We start from the raw sequence: 15063 nt of genomic DNA, 5'->3' as shown, positions 1-15063 counted from the left end.
ATTCTTAGAAATATACATGGATGATCTTTGTGTACACTCTCTTCTAAGAGAGGAACATATTGACCATTTGCAAAAGGTATTTGAAAAATACAGAACATATAGAATCTGTCTTAACCTGGAAAAGTGCATTTTTATGGTTAGGCAAGGCCGTATCTTAGGACACATTGTCTCAAGAAATGGCATAACCACAGACCTAGACAAAATCAAAGTCATAGTAGACCTGCCCAGGCCTACTAATGCAAAACAAGTGCAATCCTTCATGGGACACTGCGGATATTATCGAAGATTCATATATATGTATGCAGTCATCGCACAACCTCTGTATCATTTGTTAGTCAGTTTCAACTGGACGGAGGAGTGTGAAACTTCATTCCAAAAGTTGAAGGAAAACCTTGTATCAGCACCGGTACTTAAAGCACCGAATTGGAAAAAGATATTCCATGTTCACATGGATGCATCTACATATGCAATTGGGAGTATTCTGGCTCAACCTGGAGACGGAACAATGGATTTTCCAGTTTGTTATGCAAGCCGATAGAGTTAAATAGTGCGGAAAAGAACTACACAACCACCGAAAGGGAGGGGTTAGAAATGATTTATGCTATAAAACAATTTCGGCATTATTTGCTCGCAAACAAATTTGTGTTCTTCACAAATCATCAAGCTCTTTTGTATCTGGTAAATAAACCATGCAATACTGGGAGGATTGTATGCTGGTTTATTATATTGCTAGAGTTTGATTTCATAGTGGTAGTCAAAAAAAGAAAACTCATCTACAAGCGGATCATCTTTCAAGGCTGCACAATGGGGAAGCTCCTAAAGGAGTAGATGATGACATACAAGATGCTTATCTTTCCAATATTGAAATGATACCCAAATGGTCTCAGGAAATTTTTAGCATTCTTTCCTTTGGAGGTAGGTTTGATAACACAGAAGACAGATCCAAACAACAAACAATTCGACAAACAAACAACTTTTAGTTGATTGCAGGACGACTGTATCATCTAGGATCGGACCAAATTCTACGACTATGTATAAATCCGGAGGAATTTGAGTGTTATCTTGAAGAAGCGCATGTCCAGGATCGTGCATTTCATTGTTCAACAGTGAAAACACACCAGAGACTGAAACAGTTAGGGGTTTTTTGGCCAACTATGTATGCCGACACACATGCTTATGTTAACAATTGTACTATATATAGTGCCAAACAACCAGTGGATCATGCGACATTGTTTCAGGTAAACATTGCACATGCATGGAGTCAATATATCATTGATTTCTTAACCACAAGGACGTTTCCTGAAAACTTAACAAAAGCACAAAAAAGGGCTATAGAGCTGGAGGCTCGTGACTTTCAGTTAATTGGGAACCAACTCTATAACACTAGGTTGGTAATGGGACATTTTTATGTCCTGGGACACTTTTATGTCCTGTTAAGTGACCATTTTCCTTGAATTATGTCAAGAGTTTCAAAATGGATTTTGAGGTGCTATCGGTCTAGAAAGTTGTCTCATGAGCTGAAAAAAACTCAACATTTTTTTGGAATATCAGTTCCATCTTTAACCTTGTCCTTGCACAACATTTCACAACCTAAACTGTGTGAAAAAACGGGTCATGTTTTTGGCTTTTTTCAACTTTTTGCAACTATACCACTCTAGAATTCATGTTTGTGAGGTCTATAATGCTAGAGAACTATCTTTAGTAGTCCTCAACATGTCCTGATGCTTCTAGGGAGAAATAAATGTTAAAGTTGTAAGTTATGACCAAATTACAAAAATTATCAAATCCTGTTTTTTAGCCAATTTTAGCTCTTCTATGATTTTTTTGGTGACTTTCATGATATCCAAATGCAGTTTTGATTTTCTACGTCGCATATTGTAACATAAAGCTAATATTCCTTGAGTTTTGGGGCACCTAATACCCTATTTTGCATAGTAGACAACGATGGTTGATTTTTTCAATTATAGAAGAAAACGAAACATTTTAGTATATCAAGTATAGCTTTTTCAATATTGTTAGTTTCTTGTGACAACTACATGCATTTTGTAGGTAGTAACCATATCTAGTCATAAGGATCAAATTTGGATAGATATTGAATAGTTTCTATGAGATTCTACAACTCATAATGTTGAATCTAGTTTTTTCATGTTTGCTGTATTTAGCACTTCATCTTTGTCCCCAAGATTCCCCTTGGTAAGAGATGTATTATTCTTTTGACATGCTCCATGGCTCCTTATGAACCTAAAGGACAATAGGGAACTAAGAAAACATGCATATATTATTTGTATTGAGTGTGGCTATAGAAACTTTGATGATAGGTTTGCAGAATGGTAAAAATTCAACTTTTTTGTACCTATTTCTTTTGGCAAAACAAAAAATAGTGAGTGAGAAGCAATCATATGTGTAGATCACCAACCCATTGAAGTTAACTAGGGAATTTATCTCAAGTCCTACAAAAATCCCTAATCTTATTTTTATGCAACAAAACGTAAGAAATGACTGTTTTGATGAAAATGTACTGGTCCATCAACTTTGGAGGCTTGGTGTGACCAAAAGATGATAAATTTTACAAGTTTCTTATTTTTTACATGTGTAGTAGGCCTTGAACTATAACCTCATGAAAGGATTTTACAAAATGAGTGGATCTATTATGGTTTTGGAGGTTTTTTTCAAAACCCGAAAAGGACACTTTTATGTCCTGTTAGGTTACCAACCTAGTGATAAGCGAGGAAAGGACAATCAACTTAGAGTCTGTGCAAGTGAAACTGAATACCTGTTGATTCTAGAACACGCACATGGAGGAATAAGTGGAGGCCATTTTTCAGGCGATAAGACGACAAAAGTTATCTTAACCGCAGGAATATGGTGGCCTACATTGCACATGGATGCTGACGAGTTTATAAAGAGTTGTGACGCATGTCAGTGTACCAAGGTGCCGATAAAAAGAGATGAGATGCCACTACGGCCAATCATGGGAGCAAGGGCATTTGCAAAATGGGGCATTGATTTTGTGGGACCTATTTCACCCATTGCATATCGCACCCATACCCAATATATCATTGTGGCTACGGACTATCTTACAAAATGGACGGAAGCCAAGGCAACACAAAAAGCAGATGCACGAACCACTGCACAATTTTTGTATGAGAATATCTTTTTACGATACGGTTTAAATTGTCAATGATCGAGGAACACATTTTCTTAAATGAAGTCATTGAATATCTGCTAGAAGAATTCATGGTCATACAGAGAAAATCTTCTCCACATCATCCACAGGCAAATGGACAAGCTGAGGCCACAAATAAAACACTATGTACGGTTCTCACTAAAATTGTATCAGAGTCGAGAACAGATTGGGATCATCATCTACACTCAACACTATGGGCATACAGGGTAGCTTACAAAACATTGATAGGAACGACACCGCACAACATGGTGTTTGGCCTGAATGCTATACTACCCATAGAGTTTTTAATCCCAAATCTACGAGTAGAGAAACGTTTAGAATGGACATGGCATGAGCTCTCTTCAAGAATAGATGATCTTGAATAGCTAGATGAACTTTGCTTGAGAGGTGTAGCTTCAATCTATGCTAAAAATAGAAGACAAAAGGAGTTTTTTGACAAGCATGTGCGCACTAAAGAGTTCAAAACAGGTGATTATGTACTTGTGTATACATTGAAGCAACATGCTAAGAAACTTAAAAAGCGAGGGATGGGACCCTTTGTGATTAGTGACCTATCACAAAGCGGAGCTGTCAAGCTTGCTACATTAGCAGTAGAAGAAATGCCAAATTGGATTAGTGGGTGTCGATTGAAGAAATACCATTTACCACTAACATAGGATATGCTTCAACAAATCCATCAAGAAAAACAACGAATGAAGGAGAAACAGAGGGTACAAAAATAAGCTCAAGCAGAAGCAAAAGAATGCATTGCAAAACGAAGGCTTCTACGACAACAACAACAATATAGAACACCTTTGCGAATCAATGCCATTCGACTAACGAATTTTGATAAAGACATAGTGGAGCTCAAGTTGAATCGACAGCATTGCTTGATTCTAGAGCTCAAGCAAATTTGATCTCTTACAGATTATACAAACAGATCAAGCCCACAAGTCAACTTCATCCTACTCCACAAGTGCTAGAAAATAGTACATCACATTCACTGAAAACATTGGGATGGACTATATTGCATGTACAAATACATCAATATATTTATCCACACAAGTTTTATGTGGTTGAGTATGATAGCACACAACACCCCATGTTGTTGGGACAACCTTGGAAAAAAGAGTACAATGTGCAGATAGATTGGAATGTGAATGCAGTCAAGATTCAGCATGCACAAGAACAAAAAGTGGTAGCCTTTGCTCAGAAACCCCGAAAGAATCAGCCTCGCCAACAATGCAATCCACTGGATAAAGCACCAAAAGGAAGCGTGTCACTAAAAAGCAAACAGGAAACTGTCAACCATGCCCACTACATGCATAAGAAGTCACCTACCGCAGTGAAAAGATCAGAGTTAGCAACACAAGAAAAACAAGTATGGGTGCGGAAGAATAGAAGTGACATGGCAAAAAAACCACAATACAACGGATGAATTCAACAGAAATAGATAGTTCAACCAAAACCCAAGGTAATAAAAAAGATATGGATCCCAAAGAAAATGCTCAGCAACAACTCAAATACGACTCGCATCTGGATCCCAAAACCGAAGCAAAAGGAACTCCCTTCAGTATAAGCAACATCGGAAGCCAGACAACTGCATATGAAACCGGCCAACCAATTTATGTGGGTGCCCATCAACAACAAAACAATGGCAACCACGACAGTAGCACTAAACCTACAAAAATCTCCAAATAAAATCTACCAATGGAAAGAAAAAGAGACAAAGTCTATGGCCATTCCAGCCAAGCCAATTCTAGCCAAGGAGACAACTACGGCCATATCAACAATAGCAACAAAGAAAGAGACTTTTGCAAGAAATACAATCAAACAAAGAGCAGTAGAGTTACAGCTTTCACTTGCAAAGAAAATAGGAAACCTCGACGGCGAATGCCAATAAACATCTTGCTTATACCCTTCTCTTGCACAACATTAATTTTTCCATGCATCAACCGAGTATGCATAAAATAGGGCCACATTACACGGCCAAGCATTAGCAGAAGTTTTTCAACCCGTGCACGGCACATACACCAAGGCGATACCTTGTCATCTGGGAGGACTCCGGCTAGGAGGGGGGGAGGCATTCTCAAATGCGGACCCAATGGCAGAAAGAGTAAAAAAGGGCATGTTTTTCGACTATTTTTAAGCGTTGTTGTTTGATTGCAAATGTTTTTGGACTAACCCAAGTACATATGCCGTTATACAGCATGAATCTACAAAGTATATGGGGCCAAACACCATATCAAGCCCCTAGGTGTATAAGTAAAAATAGCCATGTTTTGGACAAAATATTGGTAAAACAAAGAAATCTGACGATAAAAATTGCATGTGAGTGTATATAGTATTTTGCGGTGAGTTTTATGACTTATTATGATTTTTCAAGATTTTTTGGATTTGATTTGCTATTTTCCTTTGAATTTTACTAATTTTTGGCAGAAAAACTTCAAAAATACAAAAAGCACGTGAAAAACGTTCGTAATGAAAAACAAAAAATACGGGGATGATCAGTGAATATAAGACAACCTATGGTACAATGGGGGTGCAATTATGAGACTGGAGCGGAAAGCGTGATTTGGCGAGATTTTGACCGAAACATCAAATTTCTTGCAAACTGGACACTTGGAGTCCAAATCAAATTTTTTTTGAGCCTAAACCGCATCTCGCAAGAAGTTGGGAGCACATGTCAAATTTCATGAAAAGTGGTTCGCAGACCCCCATTATAAGAAAATTTCACTTCATTTTAAGCTCATTTCCACTATTGACCTTTGAGAGAGAGCTTTTGCCACCTAGAGCGAATGGAACTTCCAACAGCTTCTACGACGCGCACGACTACCCGACGGGCTTCAGACATGAGAGGTAGGCTCACCACCTTGAGCTTTTCACGCATGTTTGTCGTTTTGTCGCGAAAACTAGCGTAGGGTTCACACAGAAAGCGGGCAGTAGAGACCTACAAGTAGAAGTGGCCACCTAACGGATAACCCAAAAGCAATGAGACTTCATCGGCAACTTACCCTAGCATAGGAGACCAGTCTTGGATGTCCAAAGGCAGTAGAAAACCATCGGGACAAAACCTAATTCCTAGAGCCCCGCAAGAGGCCACCAAATGGGAAATCGGTCGGAGAGGCGCCCAAATGCTACCAAATTTCATGGGCAGGAGCATCTCGACATGCTCAACAAGTCTATGTAGCCCACATGACCAAAAGGTGACCCGAAGCGGCACTAAACTTCAAAAACGGCATCAAACACACAAAGCGTCAAATAGTTCTCGTGGCCAAACCGCATGTCCGTTTGCCACCAAACTTCACGAGCGGCTTTCTTAGACCATCAACAACCAAGTCCTAAGGTGGTAGACCACCACAAGTCATCGAAGACATGTAAACGCAACCACTGGTGCTTCTAGAATGACAAATTGCCAAATGAAGCTCCAGTGAAGCCAACGTCAATAAAAACCATACGGCAATTATCCCCAAGGGATCGGGAAGCTATGGAGACCAACATCAAGAAATTTCATCGCCGAAAAGCACTCCAAAAGTCAGAAAACAGCTCGGAGGCTCTGAAATCCACACAGGGAGTTATTTTCTATCTATTTTACTTTTTTGTTGAAATAAGGCTTAAAAGGGACTTAGGGGACTGAGGGCAAGCACCAATAAGCAGTTTCCACAAAAATTTTATCAGTAGACATCCTACGCGTAGGATGTCTCAAGGCCATTTTTGGGCACAAAACCCAACATTTTTCATTGCACAAAGTTTCTAAATAGCCTTCACATGCTAGCCATCAAGTTCTGTCACATTTGGACCAAAATTGACCTCATGTGCACCAAAAAACGCAAAGTTAGGGCATAGAGCCAATAATCGGCCATAGACAAATCACACGAAACTTGCACAATACATTCATGAGCACATTGCCAACCAATCTGTGTGGTCACCTGCAAAAAATGATGAAGTAAACATCCTACACGTAGGATGTCTATTTGACATTTTTGGCCAACAGAGGATGTTTTTCCATTCCAGATCTATTCATATCACCTTCAAGAGCTCATATATCAAGTTTGAAGCCATTCTAATCATTTTTGACCCTGACACCTCCAAGATGCACTTTTTGAGCCCAAAAACACTACACATGGTCTTACCAACATCAATTCTTGTCCAAATCAAAATCCAAGAGCATGGCCATGGTCCACATACCAAGAGCTACCCACATAACAAATCTCAAGCTATTTTGATGAAATAGACATCCTACATGTAGGATGTCTCCAGCTTAAATTTGACCTTCTATGCAAAAAGTGACATCATGAGATCCATTACCATGGTGCAAGGAGCCCATATATCAATTTTCAACCCATTTGGATATTATTTGCCACCTGTTGTGGACATCCTATCCAGTTTGTGAGCCTAAATCCTGAATCTGCCCAAAAATGCACTTTTTGATGCCCAAATCCAATTACAATCATATAGCCATGTTGCACAAGCCAAGGGCCACCAGCATGTCAAGTACCACCAAAATCTGATGAAAAAGACATCCTACGCGTAGGATGTCTAGATGACAACTTTGGCCAGAATTGCATTGTGAGAACATGCACAGTTTCCCAAGTTCCTTTTAAGTTTTATTTTCAATTTTCAAGTCATTTGGATAGTTAAAACTCAGTTTCTCAGCTGAAAAAACGCTAACTTTGGACTACTAAGTGCAACAGGATCTATGGCAGCCGCAAAGTCATCGCAAAGAAGAAGAGGATGACCATAAAAGATTATTTGGAAGAAGTAGAGCCCTTTGTTATCCCAGAAGGAACTCTAAAGCCAACCAGTACGTGGATCCAAGAGGACTTGCTAGAGTCAAATGATCTAAAGATCTACCAAGGCGTGTTCAAAGACACTGAAGGAAATGTAATAGAGCTACCCATGCTACTGCAGGAGCTCAATGAGTTTGTCAGAAGCAAAATGGCAGAGTACCTGGAGAAGATAGATCTCCACAATTATTTTGAAGCTGTGCCGGCAGGAATTGACATAAAAAGCGTATGGGAGTTTGTGACGACAATCAAAGAAGATGGAGTGGCCAGAGTTACAGATCTGCAGGGCAAGCTAGAAACTGTGATTGAGATCACAGAGAAATTAGTGGCAGCTGCACTAGACCTCTCCAACAAAGGGGATAGTGTAACCAAAAGAAGAGACGAAGTAAAGGTGTACACAGAAAAGAAAGGCAACTACACCTTTGAAGACATTGCCAACCCTAAAGTGGCAATCATGAGTCAGGTGTATAATCAGTATTTCCATATGTGTACAAAGCTGCCACAAAAGTACAGAATGCCGCCTAGAGCAATTGCCACAACCTTCACCTAGGAAATGCAGAAAAGCAAGCCAAAGTTAATCAACTATGCAGCTTATATACATGATAATCTGGTGAAGATGGGCAACAAGAACCCCACATACATTGTGTCGGGTGAGCTGATCACGAAAGTGATTTATGGGGCATTGCACGCCAAGGGAAGATGGTGTGACCCTCCGTCACAAAATGACTGGCTAAGGCTCAAGGAAGATAAGGAAGAGGAACAGCCCAAAGCACCAAGGGTTGCCACTAGGTTGAAGCGCCAGTTAGAAACCGTGCAAGAGGAGCAGCCAGAGTTGAATAAAGGAAAGAAAGAGAGTGTCCAAGTGCCGGTCAAAAAGACGAAATCACAGAAGGCGACACGGCTAGAGCGGCTAATGGAATGTTTCAGAGCCGAAAGAGCCCTCAAGGGGGATTTGAGCGAGCTATGGAAGCCGTCACTAGAAGCAATGTCAAGATCATCCCGAAGGGTGCACAGAGACAGATTTGAAGATTATGTTAAGAATTTTGAGATTCTGGATGCCACGGCAGAAAAGATCCCACATGTACCATTTATAGAAGCAAAAGTGGAGGAAGTCCGACGGCAACTGCTAGAAGAGCAGGAAATCCAAGAGAGAGAGAGAGAGAGAGAGAGAGAGAGAGAGAGAGAGAGAGAGAGAGAGAGAGAGAGAGAGAGGAAGACAAAAGCAGACAGGGATTTCAAGAAAAAGCCGGCAACTCCACCTTCCAGCTCGGAGTTTAGCCCACCACCATCACCACCTCCTCGTAGCCCTCCACAAACTCAACAGAAGGAGGAGCTAGACAAACCTGAAGATCAAGAAGAATCAAGGAAAGAACACGGCCAAGATCAAGAGCAAAAAGAAGAAGCTAAGCCCAAAATTGAGCAGCCAGAGTCAAATGAAGCAAGGTAAAACACGTTTCTACATCTACTAGCTGCTGGATATTCAAAAGAAGAGGCTGCCACAGTCGCATTTGACTTGGCAAGCACAGGGCCCAAAGAGCAGATGCAGAGTCTGTGTGGTTAGTGGAGCTAAAAGAGATGGCCACTAATACAGTGCACTTGCAGCCACCCACCAATGATTGGGATGTGGTGATGACCAAGCTAATCGGGCTCAGGACACAATCAATGGCCACAGAAAGTGAAATGGCCAATCTCAAAGCCACTGAAGTGCAGATCAAGCTTGAAGTCGACACTTTACAAAAACAAAGCCAAAGGTATATAGAGAGAGAAGCATAGCTGCAAGCCAGTCTGGAAAAGGCACTGCAAAGATGCCAGGAGATGAAAAGAGAAAATCAGGCAGCAGCTTAAAGACTGCAAGGAGCCGAAGAAGAATATATAAAACTCAGCAAGTCATTGACAGATGCAGAGAGGGAAAGGGATAACCTAACCCTACAACTTGCTGAAGAGTCCAAGGAAGTGGAAGCAATGCGGAATGCTAAAGAGAAGGCAGAAATAGAACAGGAGGCTAGTCAGGATGAGGTCATTGAGCTCAAGGACCAGCTTAAAGTTAAAGATCAGACCATCCAGTGGCTATGGGCATCTCCAGCCAGAGTCAGAGCTACTAGCTCAACTCACACCGCTTTAGAGAACCAACTTTATGAATAACAAATGAAAGAGATCCAGAAGGAGTTGACCTTAGAGTAGAAGAAAAGGCTGATGATGGCAGAAGGGTTAGTGGTCATGCAAACCCGCATGGAAGAAGGGCACAAGGAAATGCAAGATGAGCTAGAAACCATCAAGAGAAAGCTCGAGGAGGCGGAGAAGATAAATGCCGACTTGAACGACCTTCTTGTGAATATGGGAGAGCAAGCTGAAGCGGAAAAGCAGACATTCCAAAAGAAATTAGAAGAGCTGAGAGGCCAGCAGGCAGAAGAGAAGTTAAGCACAGGGCTAGCAACCATGGAAGGAATAGACTTAGAGAATGTGGCACATCCTGTGGACACATCCATGCAAGATGAAATCCTTGTAGAACCCTCTCAAGAGCCACAAGATCTGAAAACAACAAGAAGGAGAGAAGCTGCGAAAGGCCATAGAATTGGAAATCAGAGAAACGGCCAAAGAAGACTTGGAATGGGAGCAGAGGGTGTTTAAGTCAATGACAATTCAGAAGATAGATGCCAGCAACCTTCGGCGTGAATGGCTATAGCCCTCTCTCCCATATCCTTTGCTAAAGTACGAAGCTTCCACAATCAACAAGAGAATCTGAGAAGAGCCAACAGTTCCATTGTACACAACAGACATCTCCAAGCCTGAAGGGGTAAAGTTGATAGTCGACTCCCAGCCCAGGTGGAGAAAGGCTTGGCTGACGAAGTATCCATAGTATCTAATCATTTGGTAGAGGCACCAAAAGTCATCAGAGATAATCTAAGTTTCTGTCCTCTACCAAGGATACGGACTTGGAAGGCCCATGAGCTACTACAAAGAAGCCAACCTACTTGGCTAATCTACCCGAAGCTGCCAGGCTTGAAGGCAGGTGAGAGAATAAGTGTTCAATACATGGTGAAAGCCCTAACGGGCGCCATTAAATTGTTCACTAGCTTGCCTAACCTATCTTGCATTATGATGAGAAAGATTTGAAAAACCCTTTTGGAAGTCTTCGAGACGTTCAAACCGGGCCAGGCGACAGACAATATCTTCGTCTTTCAAGATACATACAAATGTGCATACGATCTGTCTGGTCAGCCTTCCAAGGAGGTGATACATGCATTGTATCAAAGGATCATGTTTTTGCCATCCTATCACCTCCAGGCCTTTGAAGAAGCCTTCTACACCGGTTTCTTCACAATCTGCACTGACATATAGGGTCTCCTTCAAGTTCTATGTTGTTTCAAGATTGCTTGATGGGAATTCGGCTCTAGAAAGCGTTGTAGGAAGTTTCCTCTTATGCACTCTTGAAGGCTGTAGCTTAGACATTGGGTAGATACCTCTGTAAGAATTAGTTAGGAGTCGGTCGAGTGTAGGTTCACACCCTATGCTTGCTTCCACGTGCCTGCGGGGGCGGGTCGAGCTTCATCCTTAGCTGCAAATCTTGTTAGGTGAGTTCTTGCTATGCTGACGTCCATCACGGCGTATCCGTCCAATAGTTGGTATTTAATATATTATTTTTGAGTTTAAGGTGCCAAAAATTGAGGCCCCTCTTTTAAAACCACTTCACTTTTGTAAATGAGTGAAGCTCATTAGTTCTTGCATGACCCATAAGGGGAGTTCCCACTACAACTATTTACAGATCCATAATGGCTTATTGAAATGATATTCTAAAATACTGTGCAAATATAAAATGGTCAAGCGTAATTGTCGTCACGTCTGCATTCCACTCTACAAAATCATCATCAACTCAATTAGTAAGATTAATAGACAGCAAATAATTAACCATTACGCCAGCTATCCCAATTGCAGCTAACCACTACAACAGGAGGGTGCCCAGTCTCGTAACATCCCTCCCACGAGGGATAGCAACTGTCCTTAGTTCCTCAATAGAGAAATCAACTGGACTGTGAGTGATTGAAAGTGTGGAGAAGGTCGGGAAAGTTGTGAAAAAACTTTTCAGGCATCCATTTGGCATCCTCTCTAGGGTGGCCCTTGAAAGTCAAAAGGTAACCGTTCTAAAGCATTCGAGTGCGTGTAGTGGTGGTTTCATGATCAACTATTTTATGAGGGATGAGTTGCTCTTCTTGGTCTACAAGTGAAGATGAGTCTTCATAAATGTGGTGTGTAGGTAGGGGTTCTCGGAATGGACGTAAAAGACTAATGTGAAAGGCATTGTTAATGTGCCAATGTGCACGTAGCTCTAAATGGAAAGAAACATCATGAATGACAGCTGAAACTTTGAAAGGTCCATAAAAACGAGGAGCAAGCTTAACAAAGACATTGGTATCAACACTTTTGATCCTTCGTTTTTCGATGCGAAGTAAAACATGATCACCTTCTTTGAATTGGTGTGCCTTGCGGTGCTTGTTAGCAGGCTTGGTGTAAGGTTCTTGTGAGTGTTTAATGGCAGAATGCACACTTGCATAAATATCATGAAAGTCAGTAGTAGTGAAATCATCAGCGGTAGGCACAACATTAGAAAGACATGAAGCGGGAGTAGGAAGAGAGTGACCATATACAATTTCAAATGAAGACTTACCCGTGGCATTGTGAGTGTTGTTGTTGTATGCAAATTGCAAAATATGTAGGTAATCATCCCATTTCTTAGGCTGAGAAGAAACATAAGCCTTTAACAAGTCAATAATAGTGTGGTTGGTGACTTCGGTTTGACCATTGGATTCATGATGAAATGCAGAAGTGAAGTCAAGTGTAGTGCCAAGATTTTCAAACACAGTAGTCCAAAAAGCACTACAAAATTTTGAATCTCGATCAGAAATAATCACTTTAGGCAAACCATGATGTGGAAAAACAATCTTAAGAAACAAAAGTGCAGCTTGATGTGCTGTGAGTGTTTTCTTACAAGGAATGAAATATGCTTGTTTTGAGAAACAGTCAATAATAGTCCATATCATGTCATGTTTGTGCATTGTGAGTGGGAAACCAGTAACAAAATCCATTGAAATATGTTCCCAAGGTCTTTCAGGAATGGGGAGAGGGTGTAAAAGTCCCAATTTCTTACCTGTAGCTGCTTTGATTTTTTGACAAATCAAACAAGTTGAAACATACTGTTTAACATCCATTCTCATAGTAGGCCAATAGAAATCACGACATAAATTTTGAAAAGTTGCAGCAAATCCTCTATGTCCAGCATAAGGTGGTTTGTGCAATTCTTCAATAATTAGTGTATGGAAAGGTTTAGTCACACACAATTTTTGTTTGAAATAAAGGAAGTTTTCTTGAATAGTGTATTGGAGGAATGTGTGTACAGAATTATCAAGCATGTGCAACCATGTCGTTTTGAAGTCATCCCGTCATGTGCATGAGTGTCAGGCATAGTGTCAAATGATGTTCCCGTAATGGTTGATAGATGATTACGTGAGGGTCTTCTACTCAAAGCATCAGCTACAACGTTTTCTTTACCAGGTTGGTATCGAATGTTGGGCTGAAAACTTTGAATAAAAGTGGCTCACTTAATATGTCTATCATCTATTAAGGACTGAGAAAGGAAATATTTGATACTTTGTTGATCAATTTTAATGATCAAGTCGGTACCCATTACATAGTGTTTCCAAATTTTCAATGCATGTACCACAACAGTCAACTCTTTATCATAAGTACTGAACTTAGCTTCAGACGGTTTGAATTTACGACTTTCAAAAGCAATTGGATGGTTATCTTGCATAAGGACTGTACTGATACCTTTTCCACTAGCATCACTGACTACCACAAAGAATGGTTTTTCAAAATCAGGCAATTGTAATACAGGTGCATTAGTCAAAGCATGTTTAAGTGCATTAAATGAGCTTTCTTGCAAATCAGTCCATTCATAAGGCGTATTTTTCTTCAACAAGAGAGTGAAATTATGTGATTTGTAAGCAAAATTACGAACAAATTTCTTGTAATAGCTACAAAGACCGATAAAAGATAGTAGCTCATGCAAGTTTTTGGGTTTAGGCCAAGGTTGAATGGCTTCAATTTTCTTTGGATCGACATGTATTCCCTTACCCGATACAATGTGTCCCAAATATTCAATTTCAGATTGGAAAAATGAACTCTTTTCAGGATTCAAATACAAGTGATTTTGTGCAAGAAGATCAAATACACGTGTTAAATGTTGTTTATGCTCGTCTTCAGATTTACTGAATACCAAAATGTCATAAAAAAATACAATCACAAAATCTTGATGGTCAATGAAAATTCTATTCATCATGCGTGTGAAGGTGGCTGGTGCATTTGTCAAACCAAATGGCATAACAAGGAATTCATAGTGTCCATTTTGTGTTCTAAAAGCAGTTTTATAGACTTCATGTTCAAACATTTTAACTTGATGGTACCCTGATTTGAGGTCAATTTTGCTAAAGATGCTTGCCCCTTTCAGTTTGTTTAATAGGTCATCCACTCTAGGAATAGGAAACCTATTCTTAATGGTGATCTTGTTTAAAGCCCTGTAGTCGATACACATACGAAAGGTTCCATTTTTCTTCTTGACAAGAAGTGTTGGAGCTCCGTATGGTGAACTACTAGGTCGGATTAGGCCTCGGTGAATTAAATCAGTAATTTGAGTTTTTATCTCCCTATGTGGGGTTGGATTTACACAATAAGGTGCTCTACAAGGAGGTTCACTACCCGGTATAATGTCAATTTTGTGGTCTTCTGGGCGTGATGGTGGAATTCCAAGTGGTAGATCATGCATGAAACAATCTTGAAATTGTGAGAGAAATTCATAGTGTGTGGAATTATGTAAAGGTTCAATTTCAACAGAAATTTCATTACTAAACATGTTTTCCCCTGTTTTCGAATTGCTCGTTTGGCTTGAGTGTAAGAGAGGAGTGGAAATTTTTGATGTGCTAGTGTTGCTTGGATGGAGAAATTTTTATTATTATGAGTGAGAGACATTGTACGTGTTTTATAATTAATCAACGGGTCAAATTCATGACGAAATGGCATTCCCAAAATCATATCAAGACCATGCAATGATGCTACCAA

This window comes from Adiantum capillus-veneris, chromosome 7 (genome assembly GCF_014529385.1).
Source record: "Adiantum capillus-veneris isolate H3 chromosome 7, ASM1452938v2, whole genome shotgun sequence".
NCBI classification, from domain to species: domain Eukaryota; kingdom Viridiplantae; phylum Streptophyta; class Polypodiopsida; order Polypodiales; family Pteridaceae; genus Adiantum; species Adiantum capillus-veneris.
This window is presented reverse-complemented; position numbering follows the sequence as displayed.